Source organism: Dipodomys merriami, unplaced genomic scaffold (genome assembly GCF_024711535.1).
Source record: "Dipodomys merriami isolate MVZ:Mamm:240054 unplaced genomic scaffold, mDipMer1.0.p SCAF_37, whole genome shotgun sequence".
NCBI lineage: Eukaryota > Metazoa > Chordata > Mammalia > Rodentia > Heteromyidae > Dipodomys > Dipodomys merriami.
Window position 1 is genome coordinate 8,141,188 of NW_027205270.1, and position 25,917 is coordinate 8,167,104.

Sequence of the window (25,917 nt, forward strand, 5' to 3'; positions counted from 1 at the left end):
TCCACAGACTCGCTTTCTGTCTGCTTCCAACCCCAGCATCATGTGGAGAATACCAAGGCCTGCTGCCTGCTGCTAATATGAGCAGGACCTCTGCCAGCTCCAGCCCCAGCTAATGTGTTCTATGAATGTCTTGTTGGCTGAACACCCCAGGGAAATGAAATGATTCTTCCCTGGAAAAGCTTTGAAACAAATTTGAATTTCTAAGCCACTGAATCTATGATGGTGGTGAACTTAACTGATATCAGAGATGCCCTTAAGGAGTCATGTTTCAGTACAAAGCATTGGACTTCTCTTTCTAGATGCCAGCAAGCGCCCCAAACTCCACTTGATGAACCTTTGTATATACATCTTTTCTTTTCCAAGCTGCAGGCATTCTGCTCTCCTTCTCTTAGCTTCTGATTTTTATTGTAAATGTAACTAAAAACAGCCAGTAATGACAATGCAAAACTCCTGAATGCTTTACTGTCTTGAAGTTTGCGACACCAAGTATATTAGTCTATCACCTCTACTCTCACAAAGAATAAGGATATGAAAAATGCATATAAATCCTTTGACACAGTATAATAGGAGTTGACCTAAAGTTTGGGACCCAATAGAGTTTTCATTTTCATATGAAATCTTATCAGTGTACCTTTTACTGTCACATTGCTTACTAACATTCTGATCTTCTTAGCCTTTACTGAAATCACCTGTTGAGTTTTCTTATAGCAATATTGCCACTTTCTTACCTGATCCTTAAAAGTCTTTGAACCTCTCAATAAACCAACTCCAAACGTTCCCCCACATTATCAGGTATAGCTGTGGTTAACTGCCCCATTTCATGCTATAAATATCTCTTGTTATAACAAAACACTTGAGGTAAGTAACTAAGAAAACAGAAAGGTTTATTTCAGTTCACAGTCTTGGACGACATAATTCAAAATTGGGTGGACCCATTGTTTCTGGCCTGTGGTTAGAATTTGGATGGCTTAGGTATGCAAGATGTTATAGAACAAAACTTCCTACTCTTGGCCAGAAAGAAAAGAGAAGGATTAAACTGGTCAGAGTCCCCAAACCTCTTCTATATCCATGCCTCTAGTGACCAAACATCCTCTCACAATTACACACTTCGTAAAAGTTCTACTACCTCCAAATAAAGCTATGCAAAAGGCCAAGAGTCTAACCCATGGGTGGGCTTTATTAAGTCTTTGAAAAACAAAGTGTTTGTATTATTTAAATGTTAAAATCATGGATTAAGAGAGAAGTCTGAACCATAACATGCAATATATATGTCACATATAAACAGAAAATGGAAATAAACACAGATAATGTATTCAAAGTCTTACAGGCTCAAGGCTAACCTTGATGAATTTCATCATTTAATCCCAAATTCATCAGATCCTCATCATTATAGTAGCATTGAGATGTCATTATATCCATTATCAATTATAGTGACAGAAAATAAGGTTGAACATCATTTTTTTCTCTCACTTTTCCCACTTGATTTCTTAAATCCTTCCAGTTGTTCTGGGCACACACAACTCTGGTGGTTTTTTTAGACTTACTTGAAGAGAATGAAGAAGTTTGTTTACCTCAGAGGATTAAATATAAAGACTTTCCCAGAAGACAAAGTAGTGCTAAATTCCGAGATCGCTGTCTATTTAGGAAAGAAGACAGAAATCTCACTTAAAAGAAAGAAAGAAAATGAGATATGATCTTGAAAGTATGTAGGGAAAAATGAAAGCAGGCACAGTCCAGTGTTTATCTTTTCAAGCAATCTTTGGTGCTTCAACTTTTGAACATCTGAGATTCCTAATAATGGTGTCTATATCAGATCTCCCCTGGAGTCTGGTTTTGATGCTGATAAATGTTGTTTTCACAACTTGCTGCTGCCTGATACTGTTTCTTGGAATTACCCATAGGCCAAGCACCGTCTTCATTTCTTTTTTTTTTTATCCAATTCATTTTGCAGTTATCAGGCCTCAAGCATAGGTCGCCATAGTTGGAAATAACTTTTGGTAGCTGCAGGAACCAATAAGTGAGTATATCTACAGGTGATTTAGGGTTGTATGGTGATTTTCAAGAGCATCTCAATCAATCTCAGGATGAGACAACTGTATGAGCATCATGTCTCATATTTCCAGATTGTATTCAAAGGAGCAGGCATAATGTCCCAATGTCTAAAATCTACCCACAATTAATGATACCCCAATTTCCTTAAATCTTGTCTATTTTGATCAAACAGTTCACACTGTATTTTGAACTTATGTTAAAATTCAAACTAAATTGTGCAGGATATTTATTAAATGTACAGTTATTCTATCAGATCAAGTATATAGCGACATATGAGGGATACCAGGCAGCCTATGTTTTGAGTCTTTACTTAACATGATTTTTCCCCAAGTCTTAGCATTTCCTTACAAATGAGGTGATGCCATTCTTCCTGGTGAAAGCATAGAATTCCATTGTGTATATATACAACATTTTCTTGTTCCATGCACCCACTGAAGGACAGCTGGGTTGATTCCATGTCTTGACTATGGTAAATGGTGCTACAACAAACATAGTTGTGCTGGTTGCTTCAATGGGGCCTTATTTATGGTCAGTTGGGTAAATACACAAAAGTAGGATTGCTAAGTAATTAGAGTGCTCTGTGTTTAACCTTTTGAAGAACTTCTATACTGCTTCCCAGATTGCTACCTTTGTGTTGCACATAAGTTTCTCTGATTTGGGGATGGAAGGGGAATCACAGAAATGACGCAAAGGATAAAGAGTGAATGAATCAACAGTGATACTCATAAGACACTCTGTTGGTAATGAACTTTACAACTTGAGAGGCAAGGAGTTGAGGGGAGGGATAGAGGGAGAAACCGAAGGAGAGGGAATACTGTTCCACAAGAATTCTGCTCATTTCCTTACTTCTGTAACTGTAAGCCCTGTGTATATCAACTTCACAATAAAAGCAAATGAATAAACATATAGCTGCGATGTCTTTCCTATTGTTTGGACCAGGTTAAATTAAACAAATAGAGTATTAATTAGACTAAGGAAGAATTCGTTTAACTGGGATAATTAAGTCCCAGGACATAAAATTAATAAGTGCAAAACTTCAGAAAGGGCAACAAAAACTGAAGCTTGACATTTACTGAGAATTGCAAAATGGATAAAAGTAGGGCTGGCAGTCGGCGAGCCTACCCACTAATGTCCCAATGTCTGGGTTTTTTCTTTGTTTTGTTTTGTTTTTGGTGATTATGCTTGCTCAGCAATTATACAAAACATGGAAATTGACCTCTTGCATTTAGCTTTTATTGATTAATAAGAATAAGGCCAAACTTATAAGGTAGGACCTTTTTTTAGAAGAAAACCTCCAGGTTAGTCATTAATAGAAACCTGGAGAAAAAAGCTTGAGTAAATAAGGGGGTTAAACACACTGGGTTACTGAGATTCGATAATAGATAAAAGCTAGGGAGAATTTAGAGTGTGTTCTGGTTAATATCAATTAAACTCATAAGAGAACAAAGAGAAGATTAAGGATGAGAACTCTGTCTTGATTGATTATTGAAATTGTAATCACCATTTCTAATTATTAATTCTATTAACTGCTAGTTTTGCTTCTGTAACTTGCTTCCTTGCTGATTGCAAAATTATCACTGACCACCTGCGAGTGACCTGCAGTTTTGTTTTTATATTCCTTGTGATATTTGAATTCAGGGCTGGTCTTCACTGACCCGACACTGGAGGTCAGTTGCCATAGCTAACAAATATTCCTAGTCTGTTTGAGTATTGGTAACTCCTTTCACCAATCGTGGGTTCGAATCCCACTGGCACCAGGAAATTGGGATACTTCACCCATAATCATTTAAAAAACACTGCAATACTGCAAGGCCTTGCTCTATCTATACATCATCAGGAAGGTTGCTTGTATATTTTATCAAATTCAACAATTTTATCAAATTTGACAACACTTGTTAGTGTTTGTGTGCATGTGAGTATGAGGGGGTGTGTTTTATCCTCTGTAGATTGCTTGATCTTTTTTCAGCCTTATGTTTTAACAGGTAACAAAACCGTATTGTTATGGGCAAGTTAGGTGAGGACAGAAAACAAAGACTTGAATCACCCCATGAAGCTACTTGCTAACTTCATGACTTAGGCCACTCATTTGTTTCTCTGAACTTCCATTTCTTCTCTTATTAAGTAATAATACTGCTTCTTAAATGAGGGAATACATACATGAGTTAATTATTAATTAGAAAAGTATTTTCCCTTAAGAGCTGGTGTGTTACTGTAATTACCATCACCATCATCACAATTGTTACCGTAGCATATTATTTATTAAATTCCTACTATTTGTGGAATATATTTTTTCTGGCAGTGAGTGACATTGGGAACTTATGGATTACTCTTACCCTACAGCAGCTTGCAACCTTCTGAGCAGAGTCCCATAGTAAACAAACAAAAATCAAGGGAACAACTAATGTAAATTAAGTCATTGGAGTAGCCATATTTCTATATTGCCAAAACCATTTGCATCATGTCAAAACTTTTTTCAAAAAACCTGGTCAGTATTGCCCCATTTGTTAGGAAAAAATTATATTAAGTGAAGTAAGCCAAGCCCAAAGAAACATAGGTCCCATGATTTCCCTTATTTGCAATATTTAGTATATGTATGAGTCAAGCAGAAAAGGTCAGATAAGGTGATGTTAGGAAAATGAACCCAAAGATATGTATTTTAAATGTTTTTTTTTCTTTCATGCATTTGTTTCTAACGCAATTATAAGATTATTTCTTTGTTGCTTTGTATCTCCCTCCCCCACAGTATAACCCCTGCTTTCACTGTATTTGATGTCGGTATAATTTGTGGAGGGGAAGGGGAAAAACAAGTCATTTAAATAAGGATACAGGTGGACCTGTTGCAACAATGAGAAGTACAAATTTTCATGTCGAAAACGAACTTTACAACTTGGGGGGTGGGGAAGATTGGGTGGGGGGGATGGGAAGGGTAAACAAAGGAGGAGGCTACAATGCATGATAAGAAATGTACTCACTATCTTGCCCATGTAATTATAACCCCTCTGTACAGTATTTTCACAATAAAAAAATAAAAATTAAAAAAAAACCTGGCCAATGACAGCAAGAGATGGATTTAATATGCAATTCTAATATTGAAAGAGCCAAATGGAAAGAATCGAAATTGAGTGCCTGTTTAGACATTATAAACAGCCTAAGCAAGAAGACAGTTCAAGAGGAAATTACTTACTTTGATCTAGTGAATGGCATATGATTGTTGAGGGAGTAGGAAAGGGAAAGCAAAGTAGACTCAAGCACAGTGATACAGGGGACAGCAGAACCGATAACTCTACTCCCATGTCTGCAACAGTGTTTTGAAATTACTCTGTTTGCCATGATGAAAATATATTGAGAAGAAAATAGTACAGCATTTGGAAGCTTTTTTTTTAAGCAGGTTCAAGTAAGAGATGTGATGGTTCCAAATAGTAGCAATGATCATTAAAAGAATAAAAGATGAGCCAGGTGGCAGTGGCTCCTGCCTGTAATCCCAACTACTCAGGAGGGTAAAATCTGAAGATTGCTGTTTAAATCCAGGCCAGGCTGGAAAGTCTGTGAGATTCTTATCTCCAATTAACCACCAGAAAACTGGAAGTGTTACTGTGGCTCAAGTGGTAGAGTGCTTACCTTGAGCTGAAGAGCTCAGGGACAGCGCCCAGGCTCAGAGTTCAAGATCCAGGACCAACCAAAAAAAAAAAAAAAAAAAAAAAAAAAAAGACTCCTAATTATGTGTGGCTTCAGCAACTGAGAGGGATCTATGGTGTAATTACCAAGAAGAGAAGACTAGTTTGAGTTAGGAAAGAAGACGAATAAGATAATTCAATTTGAGGTTAAGATTAAGGTGGTTCAGTGAAAAGTTTTAATGGAAAAATAAAAATATAATTGGAAATAGAGATTTGGAATTTGGAGACAGGGTAAGGAGTTAAGACATAAATTCAGGTGAATCACATGGACATACTTGAAAGATAGGGTTGGCTGAGTTAATGCATGAAAGAAATGTAGCCAAAGAGTAAAATGAACAAGCATGGAAACCATATTTTAGGATCTCTAACATTTAGAGGAAAACATATAAACCCTCTATTTTTATTACTCTTAATGAGGGAGTATAATTCTGTAAATATCAATGTATCATGATTCAGTATAGTAATTCTGTACCATAGTCCCTCCTTACGAAAAATAAATTTTAAGACTCAAAGTTTGCACTTGAAATTACAGAATAGTACCAAAACCTTGTTAATATTTTGATTTTTCCCTGCATACATAATTATGATAGAGTTTATAGATCTATCACAATGAGAGATTAACAGCAATAGAATAGAGATATACAAAATATATTGTAATGAAGTTCCAGCATTACCACTCATAGTCATTGGGACCATTATTAAATACAATATGCATTACACTAACATAAACACTGTTACTGTGCTTTCAAAAATGATGATGTGTTAGTGAATGCCTACATATTGCAGGGGTAGGGGAGGGGCAGTTATACTAGACATGGATATATTGGACAAAGGGAAGACAGGGATTTTTGCCATATTACTAAGATAAACATGCAAGTTAAAATTATAAATTGTTTATTTCTTGATTTCTGTTGAATATTTTTGGATTGTGATTGACTGCAACTGAAAAACAAAAAACAAAAACACATGGATAAAGGGTAGAACTTATGTGCTATGATATATTGTTGCAATATATGCAGTGGATAAGGTACAATATACTTTCCCCGTTTGCATTAATTTTTTTTGATGGGAAGGAGTCTTTTGAACTCAGTTATCTAAAATATTAAAACATTAAGTTATTATTAAACACATCTTCAACACAATGTGACATATTAGCAAATAAAAATGAGTATTAAATGTATGCATATATTGATTACTCTGAATGTTTTCATTGACAAAGTAAAACAAAACATAAAGATCAGCTGAGTCATTCCAATTCAATGAACAATGTCCTATGGTATACATTTGTTTCAAAAGTAATATTTTGAGAAAGAAACAAGTTTGCAAACTAAAGAACATTCATACCCATAAGAAAATTTGTTAATGGTCAGAAGAAACTATTTCCATGTAAAAATGAAAGAATATTTTGAATCAGAGACAAGTTATGTGTCAGAAGGACGAGCAATGTGTATCACAACTTTGCTTCTTTTCACCCTATTTCATGGTTACAGTCATTAGAATAGAGGTCATTGTAAGGATCCAAGGCTAAATAACATTGGTTCCTATCAAACCATCCAAATACTCATGGCTTCCTGAGCAGTACAGCCACCACAGTCTTCAAACCTGGATGTCTTCTTGAAAGCAGAAAGAAAAATTGCTTTGAGTGTCCCAGAAATAGGGAAATGTGCGGGCACATGCCTGTGTGTGTGTCCATGCATTTATATGAGATTTGTTAGATAAGCATCTTCTATTAACTTCAATGTCTATTTTTCTCATAAAGAAAAGAAAACAGTAGTTGAATAGGACTAGTTTTCCATATGACTTGAAGAATGTCACATTTGGTAAAAGGAGATACTCAGACCACATCCAGGCCCAGGAAAACTATGGAAAATCATTAGTTTGGCATCAGAGACCCATTCACTTTATTAAAGGCATCCACATTTATGGCATAAAGCCACAAACATTTTTCAGAAAATTATATAGATTTTGAGGATGGAAGAATGGTTGGTTTAGATAGCTTTGTTAGAATATTTAGCAAAATCACAATTACCCGCATTATAATCAGATTGTAATTAAAAGCCAAATAATCAAGATATTTTGAAAAAGATATTTGGCTTGTAGATAGGAAACTAATAAAGAGTTCTCCAGGACATTTGCAGGCTGAGGACAATGGGGAAGCATTAGTTTGATAGGAAAATGAAAACTGAGATTGTTTTGTGCAAGGAGTATTGGAGCCACCTCTGGTTGAGAACTACAGGATGTGCCAGGTGAAATATTCTACCCTGTATCTGAATGACAGCAGTAACCAGACAGACTCATACTTAGTGTTTACAAAGCACTTGTTTAAAAGAAACAGCTGTTGCTACCTACCCAAAAATATGTACAGACTTTTTCCCTTGGACAGTAAAATACACAATGTAAAAGTCCTGTGTATAAAAAAGAATTTATATAGAAGTAATAAACCAGGGAAAAGGAATTTGCGCACATGACAATGATTATTACATTGTCATTGTCATACCAATTGAACTGTGTGTAACAAGCATTATTTGTCAAATATTCAAAAATGACTTGTATCAAAGGAACTTTGTATTAATCTGCTGGGGTTTTTGTTTTTGTTTGTTTTTGCTGGTCCTGGAATTCAATTCAGGGCCTAGGCACTGACCCTACCTTTTTGTGCTCATGGCTAGTGCCCTACAACTTGAGTCACAGTGCCACATCCAGCTCTTTCTGAATAGTTTATTGGAAATATGAGTCACATGAATTTTTCTGCCCAGGCTGGCTTTGAACTGTGATCCTCAGATCTGACTCCTGAGTAGCTAGAATTATAAGCATGAGCCACTGGAGCCTAGCATAATCTGATAGATTATTTTTTTTGTTTTTGTTTGTTTGTTTTTCTGATTTATTTTCATACTAGTACTGACGTTTGAACTCAATATCTGGGTGCTCCTTTAGATTTATCTCACAAGGCTGGAGCCATAGCTCCTGTTTTGGCTTTTGGTTATTAATTGGAGGTAATAGTGTCCTAAATATTCCTGCATGGACTGGCTTCAAACCTCAATTCTCAGATCTCAGCCTCCTGAGAGGCTAGGATTACATAACACACATGAGCCACTGGCACTAGTCCATTTTTGGAATGTTTTGAAATGGCTCAACTAATGTTCTCAGATCTAAAATGGTATCTTATGTACATGCTGTTATTGTCTTATTTTTTTCCTAAATACTACTTCATTTATGTTGTGTAATATTTCATTGTAGAATATAAACAACAAGTTAAATGGGAAGTCAAAAGGAAAATATGAGAAGACAATGACCTCCTGTATAGTATTTTTACTAAAGATGTTTACGCTGGATACTTTCTTTCCCAGTTGTAGTAAAAAGACCCGAAGGACCTATTTTGGCTTGTCATCTCTATATAGAAAACACACTTTCATACTTTGCCAGATGCTGTCTGTGCCAATCAAATTGAAAATGCAGTATTTTGACACATGAGCAGGATGAATACTGTGGCATTTTATTTTTGCCACTTATAGGCTAGAGCAGTACAAAATAATGCAAATATCACTGCAATTGTGGACCACATCTGTCACCTTCACTGTCTTGCAGAAGATTACTTTCTTTGGCAATTGAATGCAGACAATTTACTTTTACAATACAAAGTGCTATCTTAAAGGAGTTTAACAGGTAAGAAAGTACACTAGAAAAACTCTATGCAAGATCAGTTATAAAGTACTGTTATTGCCTCTTAGACAGCCAGTATCTACTGTTGGACTATTTATTGATGGAAATACTGGTCTGTTAAATTAGAGAGAATGTAAAAGTTGTCTACAACTCTGATTTTTAGAAAACACTTCTTTTAGAAACTGAATCAACATCTCTAGAGAACTTGCTAGAAATGCAGATTACCAGCCTTGTCCCAGGCCTCTGGGTGACTGTGATGTATATTTAAAATTGACAACCAGTGGGCTGAACTAGGATATGTTCCTGAATTACATAGAAGAACTACCCGCCCTGAATAGACTCATAGAAGAACTGTCAAAAGTTGCTGACTTGATTTTTCTTTGGTGGACTCACTATGCTTAGGTGAAATGTATCAAGCTCTACTCCATCCTTCTGAGTTCCTTAAAAAGAGTCAGTTTTTGAAGATGAGATAGTCATTCACATTTTTATTTCATGTAATTGAATCTCAGTTACTCTCTAAGAGAACAAAAAAGAGAATGTTATTCTTCATGCCTACTCCTATACAAGATCTCATGCTTACCTGTTCCTGGGTTTCTGCTTTTAAATAACAATTTTTATTTCCTTTTGAGAATGTCTTGAGATGTTGTTTATTTAGAAATAGCTCAATATATTGGTCTAGATGCATCTTGGCATGTAAGGATAATCATGCCTGGGTTTGATTCTAGTGTTTATTGCAGAATCTACAGACAATTTTTTATTTTGAAAAAAAGAATTCGAGCAGAAGCACTTTAGTTAGAAGACAATCCAGGTAACCCTGATAATTACCTGGAGAGAGAGGAAGACAAGGACAGGGTGTCAGATTTGTAAGCCAGAAGATGTCAAGAGCTGATACAGAAAACAACAAATCAAAGTCCAAAATTCTGGGACTCCATAAGGGAAGGCTGCTGTATTTCACAATGTTGCACAGGTGTGATCCTGGTAGTCATGATCATGGGCATTTATTTAATGCTTACCTGTACTTGACATTGTGATCTACCCCAGGAAGATAATGAAAGCAATATGGCTCCTTGCCGGAGGTGTCTGACAAGCTGGTCTCAGCAGAAATCAGAAATCAGAGAACTAGAGCTCTCAGCTTCCATTCAACATGATAAATACAGGCTGTAAATCCAATGGCCCTGGTGTTTGCGGGAGCTACAAATTAAAGGCAACCTGCTTTGCTTTGATCCAATGCCCATTCTGGCTACTTGGTACTGACTCTTGCCATTGTATCTCCAAAGATGTTTTATAATAATGTACCTGACAGTATGGCAGGCAGGGTATGACATAGTATATGCATGTAGGGAATATTAAGATTATTAGTTCATGATAAATGAAAAAACGTACGAGTGATAACTGGCTTGTCTTTGAGTACTTTTCCTTTTTAAGCAAAGTGATAAGTGTCTCACAGAAATTAAGATTGGTTTTATAAGAGCTATTCAACTTTGGCTTAGTCCTTACATTGAAAGATAGTGAAATCAATTTTAGAAATAAAAAAAATGTACTCAGTACCTTGCCCATGTAATTGTACCCTCTCTGTATGGTATTTTCACAATAAAAATATTATCTGGAAATAAATAAATAAATCTATTTGTTTTAATTTGCTATAAAAAAAGAAATGAGGAGAATAAGGATTTTGCCTTCTCTTCATGGTTATTTTTAAATTGGTGTTTCAGCTTTTCTTCTCTTACCCCAAATCTATCACAGTCATATTTATAAAGTTTTATTTGAGCAGCCTATGTCATTTAGCTCCTTACCCTGAACAGCCCAGAGTTTTCTTCTCAGCCAAGTCCTTGCTTTTAACATTTTTAGATAAACAAGGTAATTTTCTGTCTGAGTTGCTCTACATAGATTAAGCATCATTAAGTATTTCCCCTTAATACAATTCAAGTGTATAAAATCATATTAGGAATTAGGATTACTCATTTGGGCACTGCTCTAGCCTTTCATTACAGAGGCATCTTCTTCATTCTCATCCCCTGGGGTTTTACTAGATGAATTCTTCTGTTCTCAATTTTTATTCATTGAGAATACACTTTTTAAACATTTTTACCAGAGAAATTTCAATCTTCTATCTTTCAATGAAAGTAAATTATATTGTAATATTTCTTTTTATTCTCTTCTTATTTAATTTGGTCTTTTATGTGGTCTAAATATGACAGAAAAATTCAGGCTGATGATTTAGCAGTTTCTGCATTTGTTTGGGTTTTGTTTGCCATTTGGTACTTGATCATATCTAGTTTGCTTCAGAAATCTTCTCAGGTAATTGAAGCAAAATTGTAGTTCATGTGTTCCTTGAATTATTTTGAATTTTAGGTAAGTTTGGAGATTTGAAATAAAACATCTATAGTCATTTTTCCGTTAAGTTTTTCAGTTAGGCCTTGCATCCACTCTCTCTGTGATTCACCCCCAACTTAGCTCATTGTCAATTTGGCACAATTCTAGGATGAACCATTGCCTTTGGCCAAATCTGACCTGCAAACAAACCTCAGCCACCTAGAGCAATTTGAAAGTGTTCCATAGCTATTATGTAAAACAATGCGTGATTAGTCCCCCATGGTGAATGGTCTCACTTCACACTAGAGTTTAATAATAGTTATCAAGTATTTACTAATCCAGTACTCCCCATTACCTAGTAGATTGATCAAATTAACCAAGAGTTGTCTGAACTTTTTTCCTCAATTTCCACCTAAGAAAGTTATTTTCTTATGGAAGCTGAATTATACATATCCTCATCATAAATATTAGGCTATTCACATTGACACAGCCTGGTTTTCTCTTTCCTTAAATTTTAAACATTGACAATCTTCTGGTGTGCAGTTTCGAACCATTTTCTGTTTATATCTAGTTCTGCCATGGTTTGTTGCATGCTTTGTTTTCCTGGAAGACACCTTGAGAGAGAAGAAGCATCATCCCTTTGTGTTCATGTACACCCAAACAAAAGCAAGCCAGCCCATGACTTCATTTCACTATTCAGTCACAGCACATGTGTTCCTGAAGCAATGAATATTAAATAAGATGAGCATTTGTTGAAAGCTTCCTATGTGGTACTCAGGCTGTGCAGTGGTTTTTCAGCAGTGTCTGTACCAGATGTGACCCTGTCACAGGACACCCAGCTATTTCCCCATCAACCATTACCGTTCTACTATACTTGTTCATTCAAAATTGTTTTTCTCCTCTGTTGCTGCTGATTATAGTGGTCCCTGCTCCCCCCACCCCACCTCAGGAATTGAAGTTGATTTAGTAGTAGCCAATATCTCCATACTTTAAGGAAGGAGAATTTATAAACTTATGAATGAGCATAGAAATTAGAAAGCTCCCCCAAATATAATCAGAAAGGAACTAGGGTATATGATTAGTTTCTTCTGTCATTAGATTTTGAGAATTTATCTAAAACGTTAATAATTACTTGGGACTTATTTAATATTTTCATGAGTGGTATTGGATAGGAAATATTAGATACCACATTGTACTTTCCCAAACTTAAGCTTGGAACCCAGTCCCACAGGTCTCAAGGTAATTTTACTGTGGTTGAAAATGAGGTTACATAAAAATGCAGAAGAGCCCCAGGCAAAACATTAAAGTAGCCAATATTTGTCTTCCAAAGCCATCATCCTCACCCCACCTTTACCCACCATTCCCTGTGGGAAATAACCTAGAGACTCTGTGCCTTTTTCCTTTCCCTTTACTACAAAGGCGTATTTGCCCTTGTAAAACTCCTCCCTTGATCAAAGACAATGCTGTCAGCAACCTTTTCTCTTTTCCTAAAAAGTAAATTTCTGAATCTTAGATTAATTCTAGCAACTGCTGCCTTTTCCAGATAGCACGTTCTTCAGACACTTAAAGAGTTAGGAGACAAACAGACAGACAGATAAAGACAGAGAGAGAGAGAGAGAGAGAGAGAGAGAGAGAGAGAGAGAGAGAGAGAGAGAGAGAGAGAGAGAGAGAGAGAGAGAGAGAGAGATTGCCATCATCCACTTAGCTGCTGGAAAAAGTCCTCTTTAGGCTCAAGTTTTTGCTTTTCATTTCTTGTCACCAGTGTATTAATGTTGCTTCACATTTTATCAGGTTTCTATTGCCAAATAGAAAACAATAAAGCCATATAGGCAAATATTCTTTAGGAAACACCATCTGTTTCTCTTCCTTAGCCTCTATCACAAAGCAATCTAGCCATTATGAATTTTCCTTTTACCATACATGTACAATATGTAACTGCCCATTTATAAATAATATATAATTAGAATTTCTCTAATGGTTTAGTTAGTGGTATTATATTGGAAATAACATTTAACAAGTTGTCTTTTTTTTTCAAAACTTAGCTAAATGAACCTAATTCTTTTCTAACTATCTTACAGTTTTAGACAAGAGTCTCACAGACTTTCCTGCCCAGGCTGTCTTTGAACCACAATGCTCAGATTTCAGCCTCCTGAGTAGCTATATAGGTGTCAATCATGGTAGCCCAGCTTTCTAATACAATTTTATATAACAGATTTAGAATAGCAATTACATTTGTAGATAGGATCATATAAGAAGGAAAATAACGAAGCAGTCATTGTTGATAGTCTTAATCTGTTGACAAGTAAGTTATTGAGTCTTTACTATTCTCTTGCTTTGACTTGCTCATCGGGATGATTGAGATATCAATAGCTTTCAAAGGATATCTTCAATCATGTCTATTTGCAAAGACTGAAGAGCTGGCCTCTGTCTCATGTGTATCCTCTTATTTATGAGGCCCAAAAGATCCATAGTAATTGGTTCCTTTTCACTGGTTTTTCTAACTTCAATGCCAAAGCCTTAACTGAAGAATTTAAACAGGATTCACTTGGTAAAGAATTTAGATAGATACATATCACTCATTTATGACTTTATAGGCTTCTTTAACTGGAATGTGTATAACTAGAATAGATCTATTAAAAGTCAGTGAACTTACAATGATATTTTGTATAGAGTATCCTACAGTAAATGAACACTAGATTCATACGTGACCTCTCTTTCTACTTTGGGACAATGTGACAGAGTGGTGGCCCTTACAAAAGTTTGGATTGTGTCAACTTGGCTACCACCATACCTTCTAGTATTTTGGCATGCCTTGGTTGGCATGGAATGTTAATCCACAGATCTCAGCTTCTTAAGTAGCTAAGATTACAGGCACTAGCCACCAGCGGCCGGCTTCCACTCCTACTTCTTAATTCCTTTTGATAAAAAAAAGACACTTCCAAAGTGGGAATTAAAATTGAACTCCCTCTCAATGCTCAAACCAGTCCCCATATTTAAAGCAATCAGCACCTGCCAGCAATGCCCCAAGGCAATTGCTGCTAAGTCACTCCAACTCTATAATGTGTAAATGATGATAGAATTAGACAACTGTGTGTGCGTTTGAGAAAATCCATATTAGCTTTTTTAGTTCTCGTTATGGTATACACTATGGAATACTAACATCAGCACGCCTAATGTCCTTTCCTTCTATAGGCAGTTACAGAGGTCAATTTTGGTCTCAGTATGAGTTTATTAATGTGTAACAAGAAATATGTTTGCCTGGGGACTGTGCACCTACTTTCACTTGCAGGTACACAGAGTGCAGCTTTCAAGTTATTTATCACTATATTCTCCTTTTTTTCTCTAAGAAAAACAAAGACTAAGTAACCTAGAATGAAGCTCCATTGCTGGAGTCAGCTTTGAAGAGGAAGAAAGGCTCTGAGATTGGCAAAATGACTGAGAATGGAGTCCATGTGTTAATACACACAATAAATATAAATCCTGGGACTGCTGGAGTAATTCTAAAGTAATTGTATTTTTTTTCAATTTAATAATTAAGCCTCTTCTATATCACAGTGTGCTATAGAAAAATAAAAGATCTCAGAAATTTGAAAATATTGAGCATATCTGAAAATTACACATTTAAGCATGAATTTTTAAGTGTATGTATTGTTTAATCTCCTTATCTATTATAAATGACCAAGTGCTACTTATCTATTCATGGTTTCCAGCTATCTTCTTTGCTGAATTTCCAAATGTCTGCTCAGTGGATATTTTGCTATATTTGATCTTTGTTCGTGAGGTTTTCTGACTCCTAAATTGGAAGCAGAGAACAGGGATTACAGTTTCATCTTGAATATATCTGCTATGTAGCAGGCACATCATGTATGCATATTGAGTAACTAAAATATTAAGTGACATGATATTTGTAAAGCAGGACGATATATGTTTTATAAAAGCACATATTTATGGATGTGATTGCATCATCGACCCTTCAAGGGAAGGCAAAATGGATGGGACTGTCATTTCCCACACCCTAATCTCATGATTCCCCCAAATTTAAGGCTTCATGTCACCCTTTGGGAATATTTCCCCTTTTCAAATCTGATGTTTGTCTTGACCTTATTTCATTTACTTTAAAAATGTGTTCTTGCCGGATGCCAGGTGCCAGGGGCTCACACCTCTAATGCTAGCTACTCAGGAGGCTGAGATCTGGAGGTCGTGGTTCAAAGCCAGCTTGGGCAGGAAAGTTTATGAGAAAGTTATCTCCAGTAAACTACTCAGAAAAAGTTGGAAGTGGGGCTGTGGCTTAAGTGGTAGAGCACTAGACTGGAGCCCAAAGAGGCTCAGGGACAGTGCCCAGGCCCTGAGTCTAAGCCCCAGGATTGGAAAAATATATATATATATATATATATATATATATATATATGAATAAACATTTTAAATATATATTCTTACATTGGAAGGAGAGGAGGATGTCTGAACTATGCTAGGGTAATGACAAGCTATTAGTCATGGAAGTGAAAAACAAAAATAAAAAAAAATGATTAGAACACTTAGATGTTTGTCATTTTGGATTAGAATTACCTCAAACTGGCTTTTTCTTTGTTGCTAGAATTCCTGATACACACACATGCACACACACACACACACACACACACAGAACACAAACACATATGTTATATATATATATATATATATGTATATATACACACATATATATTTGTATATATACATATATTTGTTACATGTGTTTTTTACCAGTGATATACCAATGCTGATGACACAGTCCTCTTGGTAAAGAGGATGTGTGGCTTTAATCACATACATATAAGAAAATGTTATTCTTCTGATAAATGGAAAATCAGTAGCAAATTAGGAGTTAATGTGAGAACTGTGGCATTTTAAGCCTAGATTCTAATAATTTTAGTGTTGTTCATCCATAAACCTATGACAAAAATGATGGATCTTTTCCAATTGCATTTTAGAATACAATTTAATTGAGCTATAATTTCATAGCTCTGTTGAAAATGGTTGTGATATCAATGACTTGGAATGTTTCCTTTTGTTTTGTTTCTAATTTTAAAAAATGTGGTGAAATTTTCTATTCTCAATTATCTTTTCTCATTATAAGAATGTTCCCTCTGTTCAGTTTAGACAAAGACTACTCTAGAAAAATGTTGGTTGACTTGTTATTTGGTTGTGTAGCAATTTCAAGCCTAGTTTATTTAGCTGGTTTGTAAGAACATTGCTTTTGTGTACTTCTCAATTTGCTTTTCTTTGCATTTATATTTTAGTCAAAATGAAATCTGTGATGCAAGTATTATTGAGTTTTACTAATGACAACTTTAAAATACTGTATTATCTTACAAATATAACCACACACACACACACAATGGCAAGATATCTACATTGATGTAAAAAAAAGACTTCAATTATATGAAGTAACTTGGAGAAAGTTAGTTGTGCATTTGTGAAACTATATTAAAAAAACTGTCCTCAAAAGTAAACTGTTACAAATGTACAGCTGAGCAAAGGTAAAAGTCAGTCAGAACCAGCTTTTGCTTTTCTCTTGGCCTCCTAAATTTGAACAAGTCATAGAAGATCATGAGAGTTCTGGAATAGAGAAAAAAGACATCTCATGTCTTTCAAATGTATGCAAGATGACTTAGACCTTAAGATAGCTCAGTGTGATTTAGGATTACCTTATTATCACAACGTTCTAGAAACCACTTATTTTTCCTCCAAAGGAGATGAAAAAAATAAACTTTCATACTTACAATATTCATTAGTTTAAAGGACAGTGTACAAACATGTCAATTACTGGCTTATATGATACATTTGTAGGTATGTAAGATCTGGAAAACTAGGGGTCATTATTTCTTTATGTTATGTTCCCTTTTTTTCACTATACATGCAGCCTTAGTGCCTAGAAAATAGCTGGTTAATATTCATTTTGACATTTCCTTCTCTCTTATGGACATTAAAACATATCTCTCAAAATCTACCCTATCGAAAGGAGATTATATATTTATATGTGGTTAAGAACAGATTATCAAAGACCAAATCACAGAAGAAGAAAAATAGTATTTAAAGTTACCTCCAATTAGAATGGTCTCCAAGGAAGAGAGAGGACTTTCTCTCCTAAAAGGCCAGGCCTGGATTTTACATCTGCTAGAATTTACGCTGTATCATTCTTTCCAAGACACTCTTAAATGCTGGGATTTGGACACTAATCCACCTTCTTACTTGGCAGTCTCTTGTACTGAATCTTAATCAGGGAAAGGAAACTCAAGGTGTCCTCTAAATTTGCATGTTGAGATTGCTGCCTGCCTTTCCACTCAGAATTAGATGCTAACCTTTGTGATGATTTTGTTATCTCTGTTTGTCCAATCGAGTACAAGTTGTAGCATGGTTTCTTGACATCTTCATTTTATTTTAAGGTTTTGGTCTCATTTCAAGTATTGACTACAATCTCAGGATCTTGGCATTTCAGTAATTTTGATTTTGTCATTTTTGCAAGGAGAATAGAGATACTAATCAATAGAAACCTTTATTGACTTAAGATTAGAAATGTCAGTGTTGCACTTTGCATAGGGAGACTTGCCATAAAACATACGAGTTTTGAAACTTTGGGTTTATTCAGAAGTTGTTTTTTAAAAACATACTTTTTTGTCCATTGTGGGGCTTGAACTCTGGGCCTGAGTGCTGTCCCTCAGCTCTTCAGCTCAAGGCTAGCGCTGTACCTCTTGAGCCACAGTACACTTCTGGCTTGTTCTGTTTATGTGGTGCTGAGGAATCAAATGCAGAGCCTCATGGATGTAAGGCAAGCACTCTACCACTGAGCCACCTTCCCAGCCCTTCAGAAGTTAATTTATTGGATGTTTATAGACTTTACAAACTAAAACAGGCTTTGAAAACATATGTGATTTGGTGTTTTGCAGAAATAAATGTGTTGCACAATGAAATTTACATGTTTATCACTACCTTTTATGTTTACTTTTGAAAATACAAGGTGAAATTTGTTTCACTAATGAACCTCCAAGCTCTATGTTTTTCTTAGTCTTAACACATCACTACTTAACATTTACAACGGTTTCTTTTTTTACAGTTTTCTTGTACATTCCAGCCAAAGACACTAGTCACCTTTCTATGGAATTTGCCATTGTTGTATTTAACGGGTCTTTGCAAAAGCCTCACTTATGAAGTGTGCCATATTGAAGCTTGATAATTTTTTCTGGCTACAACAGTGTAACCCTCTCACTCCAACCCATGAAAAAGCTACAGCTGAAATAATTAAAATCCATACGCTTAATGATCTGTGCCTTCTGCAAGGTGGTACATTACTGTCTCTAACAATGTTTAATAGCTCATAACATTCAATACACTTAATCATCAGTTACTGACATTTGTTGTACTTTTGCATACTGAAAATATCTCTCAAGAGGGGGGAAATGCTTTGAAACAGACTCAATTACCAATCCTTGGTAAAGAATACTGGGCCTGACCAAATGAGGACACATTCACCTTTGGAGTTGCTTGAACCACTGAAGCAGGTCATCTGGCTGCACTGGAATTCAGTGAGTTGAGGCACTTTTGATTGACTAGTGTCCCACTGTGCTTTGTGCTTACAGCCACTGTGAGATTGTGACTGATTAGGAGACTAGAGTTTGAGCCTACCAGCCACCCGACCTCCTGCAGGTCACTCTCTACTTGGGCTTTGTGTCTATTTAAAATGAGACTGTGGAGGATCCAGGGTAACCAGAAATTCTCCAATCTCACAGTCATTTCAAGACTGGTCCCAACAGACTTCTCACATTTCTTACCTAATGTCTCATTATCTCTGAGAGCTTCTTGATAGAATGAAAACTGTCACAGTCCTGTCTCTGTCAAATGACAAAGGAAGGCAGGGTGCTGTCATAAATATGAACCTGTTGTGGATGCAGCATGTATAATAGTTTTATTCTTGAGAAAGATCAGAAGAAGTTTTCTTTTGCATACTGCATAGCAAAGCCAAAGATTGTCTTGGTTTTCAGTGGCAGGACCTGAATTGTTGCAGAGGATTAGTATTTAAGGAGCTCCCAGGATACAGTTTATTTTTATGAAGAATTGACTTGAAAATGTACAGATATCTTGGGACTGAGAAGGAGGCTCAGTGGTAGAGCGCTTGCCTTGCATGCATGAGGCCCTGGGTTCGATTCCTCAGCACCACATAAGCAGAAAAAGCCGGAAGTGGCACTATGGCTCAAGTGGTAAAGCACTAGCCTTGAGCTGAAGAGCTGAGAGACAGTGCCCAGGCCCAGAGTTCAGGCCCCACGACCGACAAGAAAAAAGAAAAAAGAAAATAAACCAAATATACAGATATTCAGTATTCCTCAGAGAAAGGTGATGTGTTTATTGACCTTTCCAAGGATTTCAGTTACAGCCACCTTGCTGTGGAGGGCCTGTGCTGTTTGCTGCTGTTGAGTAGTCCCCAAACTGTTTTTGGACATCTTCCCTCTGGCAGCCATGGCCCCTAGAGGTGATACAAATGAAGGAGGCATCACTGCATTCACCTTTGTTCAAATATCACAGCGTTCTTACTACTTCTTAAACTCAGGAATCCAACTTTAGAAAATAAATTTAAGAAAAGAAAGAAAGGAAAAAAATCTCAATTATTTCATTGTCAAGTTTAAGGCATTTGGAATCTCATTTGACTTTTCTCCTTGCTTCAGTCAAAATTTGTTTTGGTTCAAAGTGGACAGTACCTGGCAAGCTTTACCTCCCTCTTCCCAATGAACAGATTTGCCTTGTCCAAGATATTTCTAGGAGCAAAGAGATTATGGTTATATTTATGGTTTCTGGACTGGCCAAAATTAAAGAGCAGGAAAAGTAATGAAGACTAAAATGTACACAGGTGTTTGTAGTCACAAGTACTCACCATTTAGACTTGAGAAAACTAAACAGAGAACAGGAAGCTATTTAACCAAAGCCACAGTTCGTAGGTTTGGCAGTGTAGGAGTTTGAACTACAACCTCACGCTTGTTAGACAGAATCTCTACCACTTGAATCATACACCAGCCTGTTTAGTAATTTTTATTATGATCTTGAATTTTATACTGCGAAGATGCATAGACAACTATGGATTGTGAGTTATTGACTGGGGACCACGAACAGTCCCTGGAGAATTCAGTCCCACCCTCAAAACAGGAAGAAGAGGCAGGTATCAGCTGGTAAAACCCTCTTGGGGCAAGCAGATATGGGGCTGGATGATATTAAGAACCCCACCCTCATCTCAACTAATGCATTCTGTCATCCTACCCATAGACGAGGCATTGGTAAGAGGATCATAGTCTGAAGCCTAGCCTCAGCAAAACCTGCAGGACCCTATTTGAAAAACAACCTAAGACCAAAAGAGCTGGGAGTGTGGCTCAAGTTTTAGGGTACTTGCCTAGTTAAGTATAAAACCCTGCATTCTCATTCTAATGCTGCAGAGAAAAGAGGAATCCTATGCTAGCATTGCAACTTCTGTACCCTTCTCTACCAGAGCCATTCACTTACCATTGCAGTTTGCTCTAGGTCAAATGAAAATGGTTTCCCACAGAGGTTAGGAAATTAGTTAACCAGGATTGTAACTGGCTTTCATGTATTGTGTTGCCTCAATCACGTTAGAAATTAATCAAAATGATAAAACATTCAGAAGTTGGACACTGTCTGTTCAGACTTGCATTTTTCAGTTGTGATATTCCTTCTTTCCCTGGTCCTACAAGTATGTGGTTCTGATAGGATGTACATAGAGAGTCAGAACTTGTCCCGTTGTGCAGCTTTTGCATTGCTGTGTAAGATTATTGATGTCTCATGAAGATTTGTGCCTCAGGAAAATATGTGAAAAGTGTTCCATAGTCTATGATGAGAGAGAATAGCCATGGCTAAGAAAACACTGCTCTGAGACTTTTTTTCTATTATCTTCTCTAGGAATTCCACAAAAGAGACAGAAATATAAAATGCAACAATTGCTCATGTTTTACGTTCTTAGACAAATAAAAATACATGGCTGTAGGTATGACATGTAAAAACTGTTGGTTAAAAAAATGGGAATAGGGAACTTTCCTAAAGAAAGCTCATCAGAAGATTCTGACTGTTGTCCTTAGTAACTAAAAGTGAGATTAGTGTTTTGATTCATTTGACTTGTCCATGTTTTTCAGTTTCATAAGAAACACATTTATTCTATAAGGAAAAGTTGAGCATACATGTTACCAGGTATGGGAGGCACATTGAAATTCTATTGTATGCTACAGTCCATCGTTCTGGTTGTTTTACTCCCTCTTCTCTGTAGCTACAGTATTCTTTGCTTTCCCCCTACCCCTATAATTGCAGTGCAGCAGACAAGTCTTATGCCTACCATTGCTGAAAGAGTGCAAAGGAAAGAGAAATTAAGCCCTCCTCAGCTCAGAAGACTAGAGGACTAATCTAGCTGCCCACTCCTTTCCACTGTACTCTTTAGCCTGACATTTACCATAACCTTTCCTTGCTTCTCATGATTTTCCATTAGCTGTCATGCTGTTTACAGTTTTCTTACCTTGCATCCAGGCCCATTCTCAAAAGAATGAGCCAGATGATTTCCATAGCCTCTATGTGGTTTAGGATTTTCTTCTTAATATGATTTTCGTAAGTCTGTCTTCTGTCTGCTTTCCTTCTGTCTGCAGCATTGCACATTCCAACAAACACTACACAGCTCATATCTACTGGTGTCTACCATCCAAGTGCCTCCAGGGTAGCCCAGGAGTCAGGACAAAACTGACCCAAAAACTAAGCACCATTTTCTTTTTTATACATCTTATCTTAAAGTAATGACTATTTTTTATTGGACAGATGTTTTATTGCTTTAAAGTAAGACCTATATGGGGAACAAGAAGGGATGAAGAAGAGCAATGTGGTCAAAAATTCAATTCATAGCTGACAAAATTAAGAAAAATGAGGAAAGGGATGGGTTGGGAGAGATAGGTGAGAATATTGAAAGCGGTGACATTAACCAAGATGCATTGTATTCATAAACTGCTTTGTTGAATGGTAACTCCTTTGTAAAGCTACTTAAAGATACTAAAAAATATTTTAGAAGACAAAAAGTAGTTATGAGTGGAATCAAGTAAAATACATTTCCAAATCTGTAATATATTCACCATTTTTCCTTAGTCTGGTTTAAGGTACTAATTATTATGATAGTGATAATAAAGATTGAGCTCCTCTTAGAGAGGAGGCCTCAGGGTAACTACTTTGAATGCAGTCTAGCACTTTTCACTGGAATGGGAGTCTGTGTGGCAGCTAATTCTATTTTTACCCCCATTTTTATGTTTGAGGGGACTAATACTTGCAAGTTGAATAAGCAAGCACTAAGCTCCTGAAATAGTTGGAGTCAGAGTCCGAATCCGGGTCATCATCACCTTAAATGTTTGTTCTTTTTTACCCCCTGAGATGAGTATGTAAAGCTTTTAGAACAATACACATATGACAAGCATTGGTATAAAAGAATTACAGAATATTATTTGCTGGGTCTCTCGTCACTGTTTCAGTGGTTAATTTTTTCTTTCCAGCAGATGAAGGTGGCTTCAGGAGATCAAAGCCTTTACCTAGAGACTGGGTTCTGAGTGAGCTATAAAATCAAATAAATGAAAGAGAAGGTGAGAAGTTGTAGATTGGACCAAGCAGATCCCTGCTACCCTTTCTCCAACACTTCATCCCTTTCCTGCACAGCCCTTCCTATACTCGGTTAATTATTTCTGTCTTGCAGAATAAAACGGTTCCCTGGGAAAATAGCTCATTTTATACTGATGAACTTAGTTTTATCATTTTGTAATATAGATTTCCATTTAACTCAGTAAGCCTACAACTGCAGGGATATAAGACACATTAAAGTTATAGCTGATTTCTGATTGCCTTTCCTTTGGAATTTTTAACAACATGAAATCATTTATATGTGTTTCAGATGAGCTTTTACTTTTAATTTAAAATGAGTGAAATTACCTTCTATTTATCTTAGAATGATCTCAGAATTTAGCCTGAGTTTTCTACTTGCAAATTCATCTCTTTCTCTCCCTCCTCATGGACATCCATTGGATACTGAGATACCTACTCTGGGCCCCAGTTGATTACCTCCACCTAAGGATTCCATACTTCTGATCTGTCACTCAATGTCTTTGAAGCACTGTACTTTGAAGTGCAAGTGATCAAATGGACAGTATCTGGATAAAGCACCATCACACTGCCCCTCTATATGCAAGTCTGTGATGGAAAACCCCATTTGGTGATGTCTTAGCCATTCCATGCTGGATGGGGTGAACTTGGTTACATCTCCTGGGGTCCTGTGTTTTCTTGGAGTAGCTCTAACTCAGTGGTTCCCTCTTATTCAAGCTGAGGCTCAATTTACAATGGCGGAATCCCTTGCAGCTACTAGTTGGCTGTGCACAGCACACACCCCTCTCAAATAAGTGAGTCTATTCCCAACAGCTTATCTACCCAACAATACTGCCAAGGAATTTGTTTAGCTTTATTTGTGATCCTCTCAATATGTCACTGGATTTGCCTCAGTATGTAATACTCTTTCCATTCTCACTGAAAAAGAGAAATATCTCATGGCAGCACACACATGTAAACCCGTGGTTCGAAGCCAGCCTAGACAGAAACCTCTGGTACGCTCATATCCAATTGACCACCAAAAAGCTAAAAGTGGAGGTGTGGCTGAAGTGGTAGAACAAACAAAAAACTATGGGGCAGCACCCAGGCCCTGAAAGAGAAATCAAGTAGCTTTCTTCTCTCCACCTCAGATATTTGCCACTTATGTCTTATTTGGAAGAAGGAGGATGAGAGGAGTAGAGAACATTAAATAGACTTGAGGAAGGCTGTGACACTTGTGTGGCATTTGTGTCTCCTAACTGCAATCTCAACTTTAAACTTTATTTACATCTCTTGAAAATTCACTAGGATGCCATTATAAAAAAGAATTTTTCACTCATTTCAAACCTGGTTATATATCAAATCTTTTTTTTTTTTTTTTTTTTTTGTCGGTCGTGGGGCTTGAACTCTGGGCCTGGGCGCTGTCCCTCAGCTCTTCAGCTCAAGGCGAGCGCTCTACCACTTGAGCTACAGCGCCACTTTATATCAAATCTTTTGTTTATGCCTATGCATAAAACTTAGGCTTGGTGGACAATATAATGTGCTCGCAGAGAATAAGAGCTTCTTTTAGAAAGCAGCATGATATGGTTTCCTGTACGCCCACATGCTTCAAGTATAAAAAGTATTGCCATAAGCGTTTAAATAACTGTAACAATGAGTGAATGGCATTACATTCTCATCTGTCTGTAATGTAAGAAGATGTGTTGGGGATGTGTGTGTTTTCTATTTTTTCTCTTTTTCATTTGTGTCTCAGGGTAAATTACAGATTGCTCAAAGCTATCATTGGCTTTATTTAACAAGTGAGGTTTTGTTTGATAATCATTTCTAATAACGATATTGAATAAATTAATTCAACTCTTCAAATTTATTGAAAGCTTTTTTTTAATCCTTGGTTAACTGCTGAGATGAAACTCCATTTATGCTTCCTGCCCGCCCTCCTGACCCCAGTGAATATCCACCCACACATGCAGTATGAGTATTATTTGAGTTAATTATCTCCCTTTGTTTCCCAGTCCAGGGATCCATTTGTGCAAATAGTGTACATGTCTCCACTATTGTTATATATCATCTGTCCCATCTTGTCTAATCAGTCCCTGAAAACCTTTGTCCATGTCTTAAAGACCTCATTACTATCTACTTCTCCTCTGAATCAGGATTCCACTTATTTTCCTAGTCCTGGCCCTCATTAGTGCTTTCTAGACTACAACCATATCTGCCCTGCTTACTTCCAGTTTCTTAGTCCCAATTGGACCCGCTTGAAGTTTAATTTATAGAACGTGATAAAAATAGTCTTCCAATACACAAGTCCATTCATGTCACTTCTCTACTTGACCAAAGTTCTTTGATGGTGTTCTAGGCTCTACACCTCTCTCTCTAGCCACTCTCTTACACATCCATGAAGCTGCAGATCCCAGCTTTAGATCCACTTTTGTCCCAACCACTGCATTCTTCACAGGAACAGCACACTTTCATTTCCCATAGCCCATGGAAGCTAATAGTTTTCTTCCTCCTAGCCTCATCTTGAATATGCAAATCACTACTTTCTTCACAGGACTTCTTAACCATACGTCTATTTTGATACTGAGTCACTGTG

At 36.6% G+C, this 25,917-nt stretch overlaps 1 protein-coding gene across 3 annotated transcripts in view; it reads left to right on the plus strand.

Annotated features, from left to right (window-relative positions):
• The window catches only part of Ctnna2 (catenin alpha 2), a 1,104,669-nt gene that overhangs the window by 308,870 nt on the left and 769,882 nt on the right, over window positions 1–25,917 (plus strand). The gene's annotated exons all lie outside the window — the stretch shown is intronic.